We start from the raw sequence: 21,744 nt of genomic DNA on the forward strand, positions 1-21,744 counted from the left end.
ACCCATCTGTAAGTAAACCAAATACCATTTTCACTATGCAGTCATTCAAAGCATGTCAGCTTGCTTGGATGGGAGGACGCCTCGTGTACATACACAGATTTATTGTCGGCGGCGTGCGTGCGTGCGTGTTCCCTCGCTCCCGGTGAGGCTGTGACGTCACCTCGCCGCGAGTTCTCGGAGAGAGAGAGAGAGAGAGAGGGCGGAGCAAGAGATGTGTTTTGAATGAGCTGACAAATATTTAAGGATTGTATTTGGGTGGGTGGGGAGGGGTAGACTGGGATTTGTAGTTTTTTTTGGGGGGAGATACAGATCAATGCTGTAAAGTATATCAGCTGCATGTTGTCGTCACGGTTACCTGCCATCGTTTTTTGTCTCTCTGTCTCTTCCATGACGTCGGTGGGTTCGGGCGGGGACGGATGCACAAAACTTTATCCTTTATTTATGATTTCTGCTCGTTTGAATTCTTCGTGTCCTTAGGAGGAGACACTTTTCTCTTTTTCTGCCTTTTTGTCGTTTTCACGTTTTTTCACGTTGGAGTCGATAACGAGTCTTTTCGTCTTTTATTAGCCTACAGTGTTTGTTAGAGAAGAAGAAGAAGAAAAAGTCCCGTTTCCCCATCGTGTGTTTTTCTCTTCAGTCAGCTGAGCGTGCGAGCGGCGTGCACGTGCGTGATGTTTATTTCCTGTACCAAAAGTCTTTTATTGTTATTATTAGCTTTTATTTTTTTGTTGATTTTTATAACTGTTGTTATTTTATTCTTCAGGGCAAAGTTGACACCAAATTGAACAAAGAATTCACGGTGTGGCGTGCTGAACGCTGGACGCAGGTTTGTCTCGACCTGGCGAGGTGGAGCGACCGTCGTCCGGCCGGTTTACGTCGCCACATAAAGATCACTTCCGAGCTGAACTTGTAATAGTATTTTTTTATTATTTTTATCTTTATTATAATGTTTGTTTTTCTTCGGTCGAGACGTCATGATCGATCTCGTGTGCTGTTATTTTACCCGTCTCCCGCCTCGTATGCCCCGCCCACTTTTATTTGATGTCACGATTATGATTTCGCTCTCTGATGCTGTAGACGAGAGCTGATTGGTCGTTTTTTTTGTTTCTAATGCTGAGGCTGTCGTTGCACTTGTGTTGGGTTTGTGTTTTTTTTTTTGTGCCGCAGGTCGTCGAGCGGCGAGGAGAATATCGAGTGTTTCCTTTATTTTCTTTAGTCACAGCTGATATTTAATCAATCGTAGATCTGTGACGCAGAGCAAGAAAAAAGATTCAACAGTGTATTTTTCTCACTGGTATTTATTTATTGGTCATTTGTACGTTTATTTTTTTTTTCCTTAGTTTTATTTTGAAGTGTATTTTATTTTGTAAGAGAGCAAACAGGACGAGTCGTTTCTCGTATCAGTGTAACACAAAGTGTCATATTAATGTAACCGCTAAAAGTTGAACATTTACGTCACAGTGAGGCGGAGTGTTTTTCCCGCCTCAGTGCGGCGCCGCGCTCGTGGTTATTGTTTACCCTTTGAGACGAGCCCGACAAACAAACAGCATGATGTTTCTGAGCTCGCGTGTCTATAACTCACCGGCTTCACCGCTCACCACATCCACGTCTTTTATTTTGAAGTATTCTCACAGCGGACTGATTGGCTCGTTAGGAATCTGAACTCCCGGTGATCGAGGCGAGCCGCCCCGCCCGCCCGCCCGCGTCGAGGTCATTTGAGGATTTATGTCTGATTTATTTTATTTTATTATTTTTTTAATGGGGTTTTTTTTCCCACTTCTGAGTCTGCGTGACTTTGCTCGTGGCCGTTCAGGGCAGGAGGTTGTCGGTTTGATTGCAGTCGGCGCCGTCACCGTTCAAACGCTTCTCGTGTGTGCGTCACCATGGATACCGCGTCTCGACGGTTGTATCAGTCGACACAGCTTTACTTCCTGTTTCTCTGATTTTATATTTTGTTAGTTTTTTGTTTTGTTTTTGCTGTATTTTGCCCCCCCCCCCCCCCCCCCCATGAGTCTCATTTCAAACAGAATAAATGCCATTATATTGTGAATACCTCAGGATTTTTTTGGAGAAAAAAAAAACAACAAAACACCTAAAAATGAAATAAATAAATAAAAACTCATAAGAAGTTGACGTGTCGTTGATTTAGTTCATCTCTTTGGGTAAACACGGACATCCATGGTCCCGTCTGGACCACCTGTCATGGAGTCCTGCTGGGGGGACCAGCAGAGGCTGAGACCAGAACGTCCCCGAGTCCTCAGCTGCACTTACAGGAACCACATTTTCTGTTTTTTAAAGATTTATTTTGGGGGCTTTATTGGAGGAATAGAGTCAGAAATTAGGGAGAGACAGAGAGAGTGGGGATTGACATGCGAGAAAAGAGCCACAGGAGGGATTCGAACCCGCGTCAAGGACTGTAGCCTTCATATGTAACTGAGCTGAATGCTGTGACATCGATGGAGTGTGCAGACGGGAGCGTGGAGGTTCACAGTGCTGCAGCTGGTTTACACTGAATATGTTCAGAGCGCACATTGGCGCCCCCTATAGGCCATAGTTTTTAATACCTCTGCCTCGAGCCGGCCCTGAACGCATCATTCCAACCCTCTTCCACCTACATGTGCTCCCAGTTACACCCCGAATCCCTCCTACAATCCCCCCCCCCCCCCTCCTCCTCACTTATAAACCTCCAAACACGGCAGGCTGAAGATGAACCTGATTATCTGTCAACATTTCTGTTTGCAGCCCAAAACACTGTAAACGAGCAGCCGCTCTTCTGCGTGTAATTACCGATTCCGTCCACATGGTGGTGCACTTTTCATTCAGTAAAGCTGATTTCTTCAGGTCGGTGTGGGCGTGGCGTCCGTGTACCATCCCATAATAAGCCTGAGTGATTATTTCATGACTAAAACTGTCTTTTCCCAAACTTCATGTTTCTTTGATGTAATCTGTCAGTTTATCCAATCAGAGGATTTAAAACACGTGTGACGTGTTTTTGGGAGGCGTGTCCTACAGCTGAACATCTTCAGGTAATAACTGTCCTCAGTCCACCACACACAGGCGGGCCGATGTGCTCAAACACGTCCTCTGACAACACACGACCTGCCCCCCACCACGCACACGCGCGCACACACACACACACACACACACACACACACAGACTGACATTTACACCGCAACCACCTGCATGACTCAACATGACATGACTGCTTCACGTCCTTGTTTGAATCTTACACAACAGAAAACACTGAAAGTGTGTGAGCTGACTTTATCTCTACTTCGGGGTTTTTTTTTTTTTTCATTCTTTGCAGAAAGACGTTTCACCATTATCATCTGACACTTCCGCGTGTGTGTGTTTGTGCAGGAAGCTGTGTTTCATGATAAATGGTGTAAACACACTCTCTCTCTCCCCTGTGGCTGCACAGATGCACCAACATGAGTGGGTTAAAAACAGAAATAACACCGCACGATCAGACGATGTGCTGACGGGACTGTTTGTGTTGTCAGTGTGAGCTTGAAAAAAACCAACGCACTGTTTGTCAATGTGAAGAGCCGAGGTCAAAGCTGGAGTCATGACTGTGTCATCACAAAGGAAGAGACTGCACAGAGGAGGATTTGTGCATCTTATGGGGAGAGTCGTGAAGATCTGCTACCCTGGTAAAATATGTCTTTCATATCAGGACTTTCACTCGTGCAGAAAACTCCTGATACACTTCTGATATTTCCAGGAGGAGCTGCACGTGTGAACGTGATCACCCAGCGTTTCTCCAGTCAGACCCCTCCGAGTCATTTTTTCTGCAGCAAGTCCGAGTGCACTTCTGCAAAGTGCTCGAAGTGAAGATAATTCATGTCATTGGACTGAAGTCAACTTTGACTCTCTCGTCTTTGTCTCTGTTTGGATGTCCCACAGAGGCATCAGGACTCAACAGAGAGAAATAAAAGTTCCTCTTCTCATTAATCATAGAGTTCACTTCTTAGACAGACGGTGAGTCGCTGCTCGGCTTCATTCATGCTCTGACACGCTCCTCCTGCCTGCTCCACTTTTATCAGCGCATCTTTGATGTGTGACAGATTTGAGACAACAGGAGGTCCGGGGCTCGAGGGGGTAATGACGGGGTACTGAAAGAAACTTTACACCACAGAATTAAAAAAAACACACACAATAGACTCCTCCCTCTCTCTCTCTCTCTCTCTCTCTCTCTCTCTCTCTCTCTCTCTGTTTGTGGAAATCACCTTCTCCTCTCTTTGCCCATATATGGTCGGAAATTAAACCAAAAGCTCATTGGTGGAGGCGAAGTGCAGGTAGACACTTCCTCATGTTTCGCTCAACATAAACATCTGTTCTCTCCTTCTTTCTTTTTTTAATGATTCATCCTGAAGTGAACACACACACACAAACTTTCTTAGTTTTTTTTTTTTTATATCAAAATGATGAAAAGACAAACTGTGCACTTTAACTGATCTTATCCCCCGCTCACTTCTCTCTAAAAACATGAAACAACAACCAAAGAGTGAAACACCAGAAGTGACCTGAAAGAGAGTCAGGGATCGAGTCATTTGCGTAACAAGTTTGTAAAATGTGTCTTTCCATCAATATATATTTAGATTTATTTCTTATTTACTGCACTGTAGTTCTGCTCACGTCTTTAGTCTCATCACTGTCCACTTACACCTTTGTACGAACATCTTCACACTTTATTCTTTTGTTGACTCTTCATCTTTGGTTAGATTTTTAGTTTCAGTGTCGTTCGGTTGCTGCTCTGAATGAAGGTATGTGGTACATGGCAGAAAGAGCCACAGATCAGATTTGAACCCATGGGCCCCCTTTGTTCATTGGATGTGCAAAGTAATCACTTGGCCACCAGCGCCCCAGGTTTTTAAAGGCATGTTTTTTTAAGTCCACCACTAGGGGGCGCTAAAATCAAACAATCGCAAAAGATGGCTTAGAGGCTGGCGAGGAATCACGGGAGTGATTCTCCTCAGCATTTTAGGGTTTTTTTTTTGTCCGAGGCACCCCGACTTTGGTTGTTTCCTTCAGCTCTCATCCTGTTTATCTCGTTGATGACGCGGGATGATGATGCCGGTGTTTCTCAGGAGTTTATTGATTTAGATCTCATGAAAACGCCGGTGTTCAAGTCGTCGTGGCAGGAAAAGCAGCGTTTTTTTTTTTTTATGCCAAGATAACAACATAATGTGTGATTTCCTTTTACACAGGTAAAAGGATGGCTGCATGTCCCTCCAGGGCCACCGTAGAGACCACACTCTGCAGCTTTAACTCATTTTCTGTTCTGTGTTTGGTATCGTGTTTCAATCTGGGACACATCAGCAGAGCCACACCCGGGCTCCTGTTGCAGGTAGAGACGAGGCTCTGCATACCTGCACCCAGCAAACACACACACACACACACGCACACACTAAATACACCATCTGACCAGATGCTCATGTTGCACAACATATAATCCCAGAGTATCAGCATTTTAACACTTTTCCTCCTTATTGTCCTGCTTTTTAAACATCTGTTTTAAACGTAGTTATTTATTCTAAATCATGAGATCGGGAGCGAATGAGGAAATATATTTTACATTTTTAGAGGGTTTACGTTCAAATCTTTACCAGGTTTGTACACAAGGTTTCCACTGCAGACTGTACATTTCTGCAAACAACAAATACCCGGATGTTAGCATAAACAAAAAGTGTAATGAAACAAGAATTTAAAAGGTGTGTATGTAAAAGTATGTTGTGTTCTGCTCGTCTGTCCCGTACACGTCTTCTTGTTATTGGAATGGAGACAGCTGAGGAGTGTCTTTGTCTCTTTTCTGTTTCTGTATCTCCATCTCTTCTCCACAGTCCGTTTTTCTTTGCCTGTAGTCTCTTTATATCACACGTGTTATAAAGAGGTGATGTAACTATGAAATGTTTTATTCTGCGACTGCAGATGGTCAGTGTGAGTTTAAATATGAAGTTTCTGTATCGGTCGTTTTTTGTGTGTTTCTCTGATTTGTTTGTCCCTCGGGATGGAGAAAGATGCTGCAGCTTTTAATCTCCACCTGGAGAAACTTTGTTTAGTTGGAACATCATTTGAATGTCTTGAGGAGGGAAGGTGAGGGAATGTTTATTTATATGCAAACGTTTCTTAATCCGTCTCAAACAAATAGTTTAACACACAGAGAGGACAGAAGGCCGCTCTCATGTTCTTGTTTGTCGTTCACTAAACTGGACGGACGCTGAAACATACTGCAGGATACTCCACACCGACCTGTCTCCAATCAGCAGGGAGTACGAGGTGTTCAAACGTGTTCTTTATTCAGGGTTTATTTCAAGGATGGGTCGCTCCGTACTTCAATAAGAAAAGCCCCACAACTCAAAATGAATAAATAACAAAAAAAAACCTTTACTGATGTTGGGGTTTTCAGGAGCGAATACCTGACCACCAATCAGGTTGGGTTTTATAAAGTAAAATGTGGTTATCAAATTAATTAATTGTTCATAAACTGTTTATTAAACTTTGGGGCACCACCCTGAAATCAGGGAACAACCAAATATCAATATCAGTCTCAAATTAATTAATTAAATAATCTGTATTTAATTGAAGGTGTGAAATCCAAACACAAAGCCCTTTCACCCAGCCTAAGTCACAATGTAAACACACAGTAATCCCAAACAACTGCTCTTTAAATTATAACAGAATTGATTTAACAAAGAAACATCAAGTTAATCAATGAAACTCAATCAAACAACTATTATAAACTAGATAGATAGATAGATAGATGGATAGATAGATACTTTATTGATCACGAGGGAAATTCAAGGCATCCAGTAGCAGTATACAGACAGGCAGGACACAAGACATTAGTTACAATACACACCCGCTGTCCCCCCTCCCCTCTCTATACAATAATCCCCCAAACAAGATTTAGCAGCCCCTATGTGACTAAGAGTAAACATAATTACAGGTTAAACCTGTGCAGTTAGCATTAGCATTAGACTTAAAACTTATATAGCATAATGTACATAACCTGTGAAGGAGAGAAAAACATGTGCTGATTAAAAGAGACCTGTAAACAGTTAAAGAGCCTTAGAAACAAAGTGCTGACCTTCTAGAAACTAGTTCCATGTGCATGTACAGAGGTGTTTGAGGTAGTGCCAGAGGTGTGAGTACAGTCATTAAACAGTCAATGCAGGGATGCAGACTGGGCCATTAAAGTGCTCAGCAACATAAAGGAGCAGTGATTAGCATTAAGTGTCCAAAACAATAAGGTGAAACCAGGAGTGATTAGGGTGATTGCCATTAAAGTACCCAACTATTGAGGAGCAGATTAGCATTAAGTGTCAAAGACAATAGAGTGAAACTTGACCTAGTTAGGGTGATCATGTCAACCATTACAGATGTAGCATAACACAACAGTAGGATGAAACCAGACATGATTACGGTGATTATCATTAAAGTGACCAGTGCTCAGTAAAGTGACTATCAAAATGTATTAAAGTGTCCAACTGGGGGCTGACTCTGAGGTCAGCAGTGCAGATGAGGAGTGAGAAAAAAGTGAAAAATGAGTCCAGGGTTCACCGTGCGCTTCTTCCCTGCCGTGACAGTGAAGTGTTGTACAGTCTTATGGCCTATAGGGGGACAAAAGAGTTCTTGAGTCTGTCCGTGGAGCACGACTGTGACAGCAGTCTGTCACTGAACCTGCTCCTCTGCCCGGTGAAGGTGCTGTGCAGAGGGTGGTGTGTGTTGTCCATGATGGAGAGCATTTTGTCCAGAGTCCTCCTCTCTACCAATGTCACCAGTGAGTCCAGCTCTGTACCCCCCACAGAGCCGGCCCTCCTCACCAGTCTGTCCAGGCGTGCTGCGTCCCTCTTCTTGCAGCTTCCTCCCCAGCACACCACTGCGTAGAAGAGGACGCTGGACACCACAGACTGGTAGAACATCTGCAGCAGCTTTTTGCAGATGTTGAAGGACCCCAGCCTTCTCAGGAAGTACAGACGGCTCTGTCCCTTCCTGCAGGTAGTGTCCATGTTAGGCGACCAGTCCAGCTTGTCATCCAGTTGCAGCCCCAGATACCCGTAGGTCCTGACCACCTCCACGTCGACCCCCCCGATGGAAACAGGTTCTAGATTTGGTTTGTTCCTTTGGAAGTCCACCACCATCTCCTTGGTCTTGGAGGTGTTTAGCTGCAGTATGTGCAAATGTATTATTCTGCGACTGCAGATGGTCAGTGTGAGTTTAAATATGAAGTTTCCATATCAGTTTTTGTGTGTTTCTCTGATTTGTTTGTCCCTCGGGATGGAGAAAGATGCTGCAGCTTTTAATCTCCACCTGGAGAGACTTTGTTTAGTTGGAACATCATTTGAATGTCTTGAGGAGGGAAGGTGAGGGAATGTTTATTTGTATGCAAACGTTTCTTAATCCGTCTCAAACAAATAGTTTAACACACAGAGAGGACAGAAGGCCGCTCTCATGTTCTTGTTTGTCGTTCACTAAACTGGACGGACGCTGAAACATACTGCAGGATACTCCACACCGACCTGTCTCCCATCAGCAGGAATATGAGGTGTTCAAACGTGTTCTTTATTCAGGGTTTATTTCAAGGATGGGTCGCTCCGTACTTCAATAAGAAAAGCCCCACAACTCAAAATGAATAAATAACAAAAAAAAAAACCTTTACTGATGTTGGGGTTTTCAGGAGCGAATACCTGACCACCAATCAGGTTGGGTTTTATAAAGTAAAATGTGGTTATCAAATAAACTTTAATTATTAATATAAATCAATAATTTGTTCATAAACTGTTTATTAAACTTCGGGGCACCACCCTGAAATCAGGGAACAACCAAATGTCAATATCACTCTCAAATTAATCAATTAAATAACAGTCTGTATTTAATTGAAGGTGTGAAATCCGAACACAAAGCCCTTTCACCCAGCCTAAGTCACAATGCAAACACACAGTGATCCCAAACAACTGCTCTTTAAATTATAACAGAATTTATTTAACAAAGAAACATCAAGTTAATCAATGAAACTCAATCAACAAATAACTATTATAAACTAAACTACAGGAAACAAACAAACAAGCTTTGTGTGTGTGTGAGAGAGAAGAAAACAAGATGACTGAGGGGGACAAAGCACCATGTGGTCACATCACATGGTCAAGATGGTGGACAAAAAGAAAGGACCATGTGGTCACCCGATGAAATAGCTGAAGCTCTCTGAGCTGAGTTCAGTAACTTTAACTTGAACAGCAGAAAGCCTCTTTGATTCAACAGTACTCTGGTCTTTCTGATGGTGAAAGTAGCTAACTGAAAGTTAGCATAGCATTAAATGAAAACATAATGGCGAACACAGCGGTTCAGCACAGTGAAACAAACACAGCAGCTTACAACAGAATGTGACGTCTCGTCAATAGTAATGCACAATTATACTTATTTCTAAAAGCTATTTCTGCTCAGACCAAAATCTCTTACTGTGGATCGCTCCTAGTGATTGTTGCAAGGTCTTCACTTTGCTGAATGTTCAAATCAGCAGCTCCAGGCAGGTTTCCTTCGTGGCAGATGTAGGAGTAGGTAGCAGGATTCAGATATTGGACTTGAGCCTTGCTCTAATCGTCCATCTGGATTCTGGAGCCGGATTCCTCGTGTCCTTGTGGATTCAGGGATCAGTGGCTTTATTCAGCGCTCCTGTCCGATTGCGTTCGTCGAAGTCTTACAAAAATCAAAGTGGAGAAACTCTTTGCGCTCGAACCAGGTAGTTCTGATCGTTTCCAAAACTCTCAAAAATATGCCATGGAAGTAGTCAACTGAAGTCTCTGATGCTTGTTTCAGCGTGTGAAGATCTACAGACCCTCTGCAGCAGCCAGGGAGGAGTGATGTGCAGTCCCTAGAAGCTGTGGTCATCTCGTGGAAAATCCAGAGTCGGCTACCTGCAGTACCTGGAGGTTAGCCGAGAGGAAGGGTTGGCCTCCTTGAAGGCTGAGGTCCAGCATTTGAAAGAGCCGGGTCATCCTCTAAAGCTGGAAGCATCTGAAGAGAGGGAATCTTAGGAGGTGATGGCTTTTATAGACTGGGGTCTCCTTGTGGGCTTACTTTGGACCTCCTCCAATGAGGATAGAGAATTCAGACCCCCAACTTTCCTTTTTTCACATCTACGTGTTAGGTGCCATGGGGGGGGTGTTTCCACACAGCAGTCCGGTATGGATCGGTACAGTTTGGTACGGTTTGGTTCGATTAAGCCTGATCCCGTTTGTGTTTCCACAGCCACCCGTGCCCTATTTGATAGGCGGCGTGTAAGCCGGATGACGATAGCCGCTATGTCAATAGCGTCATATGATAGCAGCTAACAGCTAACCGCTAACTAATATATTCAACAATGGAGATAAACGCGACACAAACAAAACCAACGCTGGAAGACATCCAGCAGTTCATCTCCTCTGTCACTGACATGTGACTCTTTATTACAAGAACTCAATCCAGCTTTGTTTCAGAGAAGGCTGTGAGCGAGGACAAATACACACGTAAACAATCAGCTGTGTTACAGTCAATGGTTTAAACACGGCAGAGTTTTGTTTGCTGATGTCACACGGGAAGTGACGATTCTTTCAACCAATCAGCGGACTGCAGTGTATAGCTCCACCTTTTCAGGTCGGCTCCGCATTCTTGGCACTCCAACGGAAGGGTCCCAAAAAGTGGGACGGTACGGATCGGTTATTTGGGAATCTTTCCCGGGATTAGTCTCTGGAAACGCCGCAAAATTGTCAGGTCCAAAACTGACACTCCGCAGCTTTACCTCCATGTTAGTCTAGGTTGTGCTGCATCTGCAAATAGATTCGGAGAACAAACAGACAGACATCAGAATTCAGGTTAAAATACTTGCAAGGAGAGCAGCTAGAGACCGCAGAGTTTACAATCTCCAAACTACTCTGCTGTTCTGCTGCTCGTCCTTTCTTTTTATTGAAGAAAAACGCCCTAATTTACATAAGATAAGAGTGAGCAATAAGGGAGGGGGAAAAGCAGGCGCGATCACTCATATCTGCACATGATGTTTGTTGTAAGAACAAATATGAGAATAAGCTGCTGCCGTGTCCTTGGGCATCTTCAGCATTCCTCCGGTATCAGAAGCCGGCGCCACCGTTGATGACGCACACTTGCATACTTTCTGCAAAACAATCTGAGGGACACTTTGTTTACAACGGCCTTGCACAATGACACTTCATGACAACTTATACACATTTTGTTCTAACAAAAATGCGCACCGTACCGAGACGAACCGAGCCGGACCGCTCGGTGGAAACGGGGCTTATGTAAAAAAACTTCACTTGGGCTTTCAAAAGGGGATACAGGAGGAATCCGTCCATTATCACCAGCCACACTCACATTCACACAAACAGGGCAGTTCAGAGTCAGCAGGTAAACTAACCAGCATGTGTTTGGACTGTGGGAGGAAGCCGGAGTACCCCGAGAGAACGCACGCCATGCACGGAGAGAACATGCAGACCCCACACAGAGAAACAACGCAGTGTGCAGCCGCAGGGGTGAAACTTTAATAAATTAATTTTTTCACACTTTGAAGATTTCTTCACAATCCATTTAATCACATCTGTCACGTTCAGGGGATCAAGTGTGGAGCTCCAACAGCAGCTGTATCGAGGGCAGATGAAAATTTATTTGCAAAGCAAACTAGAGGATCAGAGTGAAGCTGACATCACAGACGTACACTATACAGTAAATGAGGAGGCGACCGAGGAGCGAGCCATCACACTGGAACCCGAGTCTCCACCGTAACAGAAGAGACTTTGAACTCTTTCTTGTGATTATCTTGAAGGTTCAGCACCATGCAGACTGTGGTTTTGAGAATGCTTTTGATTGTTACTGTGTCAGCACAGCTTGGAAAACATGTATATGTGGATATCGCAAAGACATGGGATGAAGCTCGAGAATACTGCAAAGAAAATCATACTGATCTCTCCCCTTTCAGCACACAGCTGGAGAGAGAGAGACTGAAAAAGGCAACAGCGGGGACGCAAAGGTGGATCTGGATCGGACTCTACAAAGACGTGGGAAAAAATTGGACGTGGACGGGAGAAGAACTTGCAAAAAACCTACCATGGGACAAGGGTGAACCCAAAGACGGAGAGACAGTTGGTGTGGTTTGCAAGTATGATTGTCGTGGATACTGGTGGCATGGCTCCAGATCAAATGTCAGACGTCCCTTTTACTGCTTCAACCTGATGGTGGATGATAAGGTGAAGAAGACCTGGGAGGAGGCTCTGGAGTACTGCAGAGAGACTCACACTGACCTGACCAGCCTGACCTCCAAGTCCGAGCAGAACCTGGCCCTCAGCGAGATCCAGCACAACACTGTCACAGAGCGGGTTTGGATCGGCCTGCGTTTCCTTGGAGACCGCTGGCTGTGGGTGGACGGTGACCCCATGGTGTATGAGGCCTGGCTCGGAGGAGACCAGGAGCACCAGTGTCCTCTCAGGAAACGCTGCGGGGCTCTGACCAAACAGGGACACTGGGAGGGCGTGAACTGTGGGGTCAAACTCAACTTCATCTGCTACTGAATCTCCGTCACCAGCGTCACAGCCAGCAAACAGCTTTTTACTGTTTTTCTTCTTTCAAATGGTTTGTAGAAACTTTGCTTCAACATCAAATTGAACTCTCTCAGCAAATGTGCGTTTTTACTTTTATTTCGTGGCAGACCCGGGATGATAATTCAGGTCTGGGGTTTGACTCCATCCCAGTCCATGCTGTCCACATGAACCACTAACTGTCCTGCACAATTACTTACAAAATGATAAAAAAAAAAACATCTGAATTACAACAGCCAGCAGTTGTGTGATAAAGGTAAAAGTGTGAACATGTTAACGTCTCATTCAAATAGAAAATGTTTGATTGTGTCCTCAAATTTAAACGTCGGTGTTGTAGTACGCAAAATTGATTTCCGTCTCAAGACCTTCACCACTTTTTATGCATCTAATTTTTGCACATTGCTTTTATCTAACACCTTGAAAGCTTGACTTTTAAACGTCCGTCATGTGACCCACACGAGCCCCGGGGAGAGAGAGCTTTCTGCTTTTCTGCTCCCAACCTGTGGACCTCACTGTCTCTGGACATCAGAACAGAGAGCTCTCTGGGTGTTTTTAAACAAAAACTGAAGACCCACCTTTTTAATCTGGCTTCTAATTAAAAATGCTGTTTGTTTGTTTTTTACTGCCTGTATTTTTTTGATTTATTAATTTTATTTTTTATTTAATTTATTAATTTTATTTTATTTTTTTCATTTTATTTTTTATTCTACTTCATTTTATTTTATTGTTTTTCATCATTGTTTTTCCGTTTCCTTTATATCTTGTTTTTATCCAACTTTTAGGTCTTTTATTTCCACAAAGGTACAAATCAATGTCTTATATTTTCTTGTGTTTGTTTTTAAAATTGAAAGATAAAAACTTTGCATATTTATTTTGATACACCAGTTGGGCCGCACCAGTACAGAAAACGTCTGGACACGCCCTGTCCGGTTCCGCAGAGTCTGGCACAGGTAGAGAGACCTGAGAGGTTAGAGTTCAAGTTGTAAGAGTGCTTGAGTTAAAAAAAAAAAAAAGATGCTACTTTTTTTTAGTTTTCTATATATTGCATGCGTCCATTAAAATATAAGTACATTTAATAGTTAATTGCAGATCATTTGATCAGGACCAACGGAGACTTGTGAGTAGATGCAGCTTTGGTTTTTAGTTTGTGATGGTTCTCTGTTTAGTGATGATTTGTTTAGTGCACCCTCCTCTCATTATTTCTCATGTTAATGTAATGTAGCCATGATATCTGATTTATGAGTTTTGCTTGCAGGCAGACAGTTAACACACGTTTTATTAGGAGTGTGTCATTTAGTTTAACGCTATGAAAGGAACGAGTTGTGTTTATCTGCCTTCTCAGAAATCACACATTCACACATTCATGCAGATGTGTATGTACACCCTGTCAATCATCAAGCTGAATAAATCTTTATAACTGGAACCTGCGACTCCTGAGTGATTTAACCAGTCACACCAGTGGTGGTTGGATTCCCATATCCTTTCATGTATCTTCATGTTGTGTTTTTTACATCGCTCTGACATACTGTATATGCATAAGTTTAGCTCAGCCTATCAGTTGCTAAGCCCCGCCTACTCTGAATTGCTGCGGGCCAAGCCGCGGGTTTGCACCATCTTAGACGGTCAGACGGAGAGTGAGCCGTCTCTCAGCTCAGTAAAGCTACAAGTATTTTACTCCTGCACAAATACTTGCCTGTCTGAATAATAAACGCTACAAGGTGTTATGATGCACAGAGGTGAGTAGTATTTGGACCCAGGCGCACGACTCAGAGACAGGTTTCTCAATCAACAGTGTTTTTTAATGTAAGGATTTAAACGGTGAGCAGCGAGGGAGGTGAAGTGAAACGAGTGTCCGTGCTCTCCTGTGAGCGGTGAGGTGAGTAGATATGTTGAAGTCCAAAAACATGAGATGATGAGGATCAGATGGCAGCCACGCCCCCACTGATTACACACAGAAGACACATGGGGGGGGCATCACTTTAATGATAATCACCCTAATCATGTCTGGTTTCATCCTACTGTTGTGTTATGCTACATCTGTAATGGTTGACATGATCACCCTAACTAGGTCAAGTTTCACTCTATTGTCTTTGACACTTAATGCTAATCTGCTCCTCAATAGTTGGGTACTTTAATGACAATCACCCTGATCACCCCTGGTTTCACCTTGTTTTGGACACTTAATGCTAATCACTGCTCCTTTATGTTGCTGAGCACTTTAATGGCCCAGTCTGCATCTATATATCCATCTATCCATCCATCTATCTATCTATCTATCTATCTATCTATCTATCTATCTATCTATCTATCTATCTATCTATCTATCTATCTATCTATCTATCTATCTATCTATCTATCTATCTATCTATCTATCTATCTATCTATCTATCTATCTATCTATCTATCTATCTATCTATCTATCTATCTATCGATCTATCTATCTATCGCAGCAGATCCAGGGTACGAGACACCCCTGGATGGCAGGCAATGTTTGAGGAGTGACCCCACTGGAGGACTTGAGAACGGACGGGTTCTGGAACAAAGAGACCGTTTAGAGGACCCCCACCCGGATCAGGATGCGTGTTCTGTGCAGATCTCACCACAGACTGGATCTCCCATGTGACAGCTGACAGTAGTTACTCAAAAAACAAAAAAATCAGCAGCAACAGGAAGAGTATAGTTGCCAAACGGAAGACAGAGTCCTGATCTTTTCATGGGCGCAACACCTGCGTCTCTGAGAAAGCCAATCATAGTTGAGGAGTTTGTGGTGGCCAATCACATTTAAAAGGGGGGAGGGCCTTGCCATCTCCTCACGCCACGTGAGAGGAAGGCAAGGCTCAAGTGAGACGCCGCACCTTGCTGCCTCGACCTTGAGATTTGTTTACTCGTTAGCAACTCTCAGACTGGGATTCAAACCATCAACCTCCACGCTGTGAGGAAACAACGCAGTGTGCAGCCGCCAGGGTGAAAATTTAATAAATTAATTTTTTACACTTTGAAGATTTTGTCCCAATCCATTTAATCACATCTGTCACATTTAGTGGATCAAGTGTGGAGCTCCAATAGCAGCTGCATCGAGGGCAAATGAAAATATATTTGCAAAGCAAACTAGAGGATCAGAGTGACGCTGACATCACAGACGTATGCTAGCATATATATGAGGAGGCGACAGAGGAGCGAGACGTCACACTGGAACCCGAGTCTCCACCGTAACAGAAGAGACTTTCTTGTGATTATCTTGAAGGTTCAGCACCATGCAGACTGTGGTTTTGAGAATGCTTTGGATTGTTACTGTGTCAGCACAGCTTGGAAAGCATGTATATGTGGATATCGCAAAGACATGGGATGAAGCTCGAGAATACTGCAAAGAAAATCACACTGATCTCTCCCCTTTCAGCACACAGCTGGAGAGAGAGAGACTGAAAAATGCAACAGTGGGGACGCAAAGGTGGATCTGGATCGGACTCTACAAAGAAGAGCAACAAGATTGGATGTGGACGGGAGAAGAACTCGCCAAAAACCTACCATGGGATGAGGGTGAACCCCAAGAGGAAGACACAGTTGCTATCGTTTGCAAGGATAATTGTTTTGGAGACCGGTGGTACGGCTCCAGATCATTTTACAAACTTCCCTTTTTCTGCTTCAACCTGATGGTGGATGACGAGGTGAAGAAGACCTGGGAGGAGGCTCTGGAGTACTGCAGAGAGACTCACACTGACCTGACCAGCCTGACCTCCAAGTCCGAGCGGCGCCTGGCCCTCGGCGAGATCCAGCACGACACCATCACCAAGCGGGTGTGGATCGGCCTGCGTTACCTTGGAGACCGCTGGCTGTGGGTGGACGGTGACCCCATGGTGTACGAGGCCTGGCTCAAAGGAGACCAGGAGCACCAGTGTCCTCTCAGGAAACGCTGCGGGGCTCTGACCAAACAGGGACACTGGGAGGGCGTGAACTGTGGGGTCAAACTCAACTTCATCTGCTACTGAATCTCCGTCACCAGCGTCACAGCCAGCAAACAGCTTTTTACTGTTTTTCTTCTTTCAAATGGTTTGTAGAAACTTTGCTTCAACATCAAATTGAACTCTCTCAGCAAATGTGCGTTTTTACTTTTATTTCGTGGCAGACCCGGGATGATAATTCAGGTCTGGGGTTTGACTCCATCCCAGTCCATGCTGTCCACATGAACCACTAACTGTCCTGCACAATTACTTACAAAATGATTAAAAAAAAAACATCTGAATTACAACAGCCAGCAGTTGTGTAATAAAGGTAAAAGTGTGAACATGTTAACGTCTCATTCAAATAGAAAATGTTTGATTGTGTCCTCAAATTTAAACGTCGGTGTTGTAGTACGCAAAATTGATTTCCGTCTCAAGACCTTCACCACTTTTTATGCATCTAATTTTTGCACATTGCTTTTATCTGACACCTTGAAAGCTTGACTTTTAAACGTCCGTCATGTGACCCACACGAGCCCCGGGGAGAGAGAGCTTTCTGCTTTTATGCTCCCAACCTGTGGACCTCACTGTCTCTGGACATCAGAACAGAGAGCTCTCTGGGTGTTTTTAAACAAAAACTGAAGACCCACCTTTTTAATCTGGCTTCTAATTAAAAATGCTGTTTGTTTGTTTTTTACTGCCTGTATTTTTTTGATTTATTAATTTTATTTTTTATTTAATTTATTAATTTTATTTTATTTTTTTATTTTATTTTTTATTCTACTTCATTTTATTTTATTGTTTTTCACCATTGTTTTTCCGTTTCCTTTATATCTTGTTTTTATCCAACTTTTAGGTCTTTTATTTCCACAAAGGTACAAATCAATGTCTTATATTTTCTTGTGTTTGTTTTTAAAATTGAAAGATAAAAACTTTGCATATTTATTTTGATACACCAGTTGGGCCGCACCAGTACAGAAAACGTCTGGACACGCCCTGTCCGGTTCCGCAGAGTCTGGCACAGGTAGAGAGACCTGAGAGGTTAGAGTTCAAGTTGTAAGAGTGCTTGAGTTAAAAAAAAAAAAAAGATGCTACTTTTTTTTAGTTTGCTATATATTGCATGCGTCCATTAAAATATAAGTACATTTAATAGTTGATCATTTCTAGAGTTAATTGCAGATCATTTGATGAGGACCAACGGAGACTTGTGAGTAGATGCAGCTTTGGTTTTTAGTTTGTGATGGTTCTCTGTTTAGTGATGATTTGTTTAGTGCACCCTCCTCTCATTATTTCTCATGTTAATGTAATGTAGCCATGATATCTGATTTATGAGTTTTGCTTGCAGGCAGACAGTTAACACATGTTTTATTAGGAGTGTGTCATTTAGTTTAACGCTAAGAAAGGACCGAGTTGTGTTTATCTGCCTTCTCAGAAATCACACATACACACATTCATGCAGATGTGTATGTACACCCTGTCAATCATCAAGCTGAATAAATCTTTATAACTGGAACCTGCGACTCCTGAGTGATTTAACCAGTCACACCAGTGGTGGTTGGATTCCCATATCCTTTCATGTATCTTCATGTTGTGTTTTTTACATCGCTCTGACATACTGTATATGCATAAGTTTAGCTCAGCCTATCAGTTGCTAAGCCCCGCCTACTCTGAATTGCTGCGGGCCAAGCCGCACCGGGTTTGCACCATCTTAGACGGTCAGACGGAGAGTGAGCCGTCTCTCAGCTCAGTAAAGCTACAAGTATTTTACTCCTGCACAAATACTTGCCTGTCTGAATAATAAACGCTACAAGGTGTTATGATGCACAGAGGTGAGTAGTATTTGGACCCAGGCGCACGACTCAGAGACAGGTTTCTCAATCAACAGTGTTTTTTAATGTAAGGATTTAAACGGTGAGCAGCGAGGGAGGTGAAGTGAAACGAGTGTCCGTGCTCTCCTGTGAGCGGTGAGGTGGGTAGATATGTTGAAGTCCAAAAACATGAGATGATGAGGATCAGATGGCAGCCACGCCCCCACTGATTACACACAGAAGACACACAGGGGGGGGGGGGCATCACTTTAATGATAATCACCCTAATCATGTCTGGTTTCATCCTACTGTTGTGTTATGCTACATCTGTAATGGTTGGCATGATCACCCTAACTAGGTCAAGTTTCACTCTATTGTCTTTGACACTTAATGCTAATCTGCTCCTCAATAGTTGGGTACTTTAATGGCAATCACCCCAATCACTCCTGGTTTCACCTTATTGTTTTGGACACTTAATGCTAATCACTGCTCCTTTATGTTGCTGAGCACTTTAATGGCCCAGTCTGCATCCCTGCATTGACTGTTTAATGACTGTACTCACACCTCTGGCACTACCTCAAACACCTCTGTACATGCACATGGAACTAGTTTCTAGAAGGTCAGCACTTTGTTTCTAAGGCTCTTTAACTGTTTACAGGTCTCTTTTAACCAGCACATGTTTTTCTCTCCTTCACAGGTTATGTACATTATGCTATATAAGTTTTAAGTCTAATGCTAATGCTAACTGCACAGGTGTAACCTGTAATTATATTTACTCTTAGTCACATAGGAGGGCAGCTAAATCTTGTTTGGGGGATTATTGTATACAGAGGGGAGGGGGGACAGCGGGTGTGTATTGTGTCCTGCCTGTCTGTATACTGCTACAGGATGCCTTGAATTTCCCTCGGGATCAATAAAGTATCTATCTATCTATCTATCTATCTATCTATCTATCTATCTATCTATCTATCTATCTATCTATCTATCTATCTATCTATCTATCTATCTATCTATCTATCTATCTATCTATCTATCTATCTATCTATCTATCTATCTATCTATCGCAGCAGATCCAGGGTACGAGACACCCCTGGATGGCAGGCAATGTTTGAGGAGTGACCCCACTGGAGGACTTGAGAACGGACGGGTTCTGGAACAAAGAGACCGTTTAGAGGACCCCCACCCGGATCAGGATGCGTGTTCTGTGCAGATCTCACCACAGACTGGATCTCCCACGTGACAGCTGACAGTAGTTACTCAAAAAACAAAAAAATCAGCAGCAACAGGAAGAGTATAGTTGCCAAACGGAAGACAGAGTCCTGATCTTTTCATGGGCGCAACACCTGCGTCTCTGAGAAAGCCAATCATAGTTGAGGAGTTTGTGGTGGCCAATCACATTTAAAAGGGGGGAGGGCCTTGCCATCTCCTCACGCCACGTGAGAGGAAGGCAAGGCTCAAGTGAGACGCCGCACCTTGCTGCCTCGACCTTGAGATTTGTTTACTCGTTAGCAACTCTCAGACTGGGATTCAAACCATCAACCTCCACGCTGTGAGGAATCAACGCAGTGTGCAGCCGCCGGGGTGAAACTATGATAAATTAATTTTTTACACTTTGAAGATTTTTTCACAATCCATTTAATCACATCTGTCACATTTAGTGGATCAAGTGTGGAGCTCCAACAGCAGCTGTATCGAGGGCAAATGAAAATATATTTGCAAAGCAAACTAGAGGATCGGAGTGAAGCTGACATCACAGACGTATGCTAGCATATATATGAGGAGGCGACAGAGGAGCGAGACGTCACACTGGAACCCGAGTCTCCACCGTAACAGAGGAGACTTTCTTGTGATTATCTTGCAGGTTCAGCACCATGCAGACTGTGGTTTTGAGAATGCTTTTGATTGTTACTGTGTCAGCACAGTTTGGAAAGCATGTATATGTGGATATCGCAAAGACATGGGATGAAGCTCGAGAATACTGCAAAGAAAATCACACTGATCTCTCCCCTTTCAGCACACAGCTGGAGAGAGAGAGACTGAAAAATGCAACAGTGGGGACGCAAAGGTGGATCTGGATCGGACTCTACAAAGAAGAGCAACAAGATTGGATGTGGACGGGAGAAGAACTCGCCAAAAACCTACCATGGGATGAGGGTGAACCCCAAGAGGAAGACACAGTTGCTATCGTTTGCAAGGATAATTGTTTTGGAGACCGGTGGTACGGCTCCAGATCATTTTACAAACTTCCCTTTTTCTGCTTCAACCTGATGGTGGATGACGAGGTGAAGAAGACCTGGGAGGAGGCTCTGGAGTACTGCAGAGAGACTCACACTGACCTGACCAGCCTGACCTCCAAGTCCGAGCGGCGCCTGGCCCTCGGCGAGATCCAGCACGACACCATCACCAAGCGGGTGTGGATCGGCCTGCGTTACCTTGGAGACCGCTGGCTGTGGGTGGACGGTGACCCCATGGTGTACGAGGCCTGGCTCAAAGGAGACCAGGAGCACCAGTGTCCTCTCAGGAAACGCTGCGGGGCTCTGACCAAACAGGGACACTGGGAGGGCGTGAACTGTGGGGTCAAACTCAACTTCATCTGCTACTGAATCTCCGTCACCAGCGTCACAGCCAGCAAACAGCTTTTTACTGTTTTTCTTCTTTCAAATGGTTTGTAGAAACTTTGCTTCAACATCAAATTGAACTCTCTCAGCAAATGTGCGTTTTTACTTTTATTTCGTGGCAGACCCGGGATGATAATTCAGGTCTGGGGTTTGACTCCATCCCAGTCCATGCTGTCCACATGAACCACTAACTGTCCTGCACAATTACTTACAAAATGATTAAAAAAAAAACATCTGAATTACAACAGCCAGCAGTTGTGTAATAAAGGTAAAAGTGTGAACATGTTAACGTCTCATTCAAATAGAAAATGTTTGATTGTGTCCTCAAATTTAAACGTCGGTGTTGTAGTACGCAAAATTGATTTCCGTCTCAAGACCTTCACCACTTTTTATGCATCTAATTTTTGCACATTGCTTTTATCTGACACCTTGAAAGCTTGACTTTTAAACGTCCGTCATGTGACCCACACGAGCCCCGGGGAGAGAGAGCTTTCTGCTTTTATGCTCCCAACCTGTGGACCTCACTGTCTCTGGACATCAGAACAGAGAGCTCTCTGGGTGTTTTTAAACAAAAACTGAAGACCCACCTTTTTAATCTGGCTTCTAATTAAAAATGCTGTTTGTTTGTTTTTTACTGCCTGTATTTTTTTGATTTATTAATTTTATTTTTTATTTAATTTATTAATTTTATTTTATTTTTTTATTTTATTTTTTATTCTACTTCATTTTATTTTATTGTTTTTCATCATTGTTTTTCCGTTTCCTTTATATCTTGTTTTTATCCAACTTTTAGGTCTT

Source organism: Symphodus melops (assembly GCF_947650265.1).
Source record: "Symphodus melops genome assembly, chromosome: 2".
Classification (NCBI taxonomy): domain Eukaryota; kingdom Metazoa; phylum Chordata; class Actinopteri; order Labriformes; family Labridae; genus Symphodus; species Symphodus melops.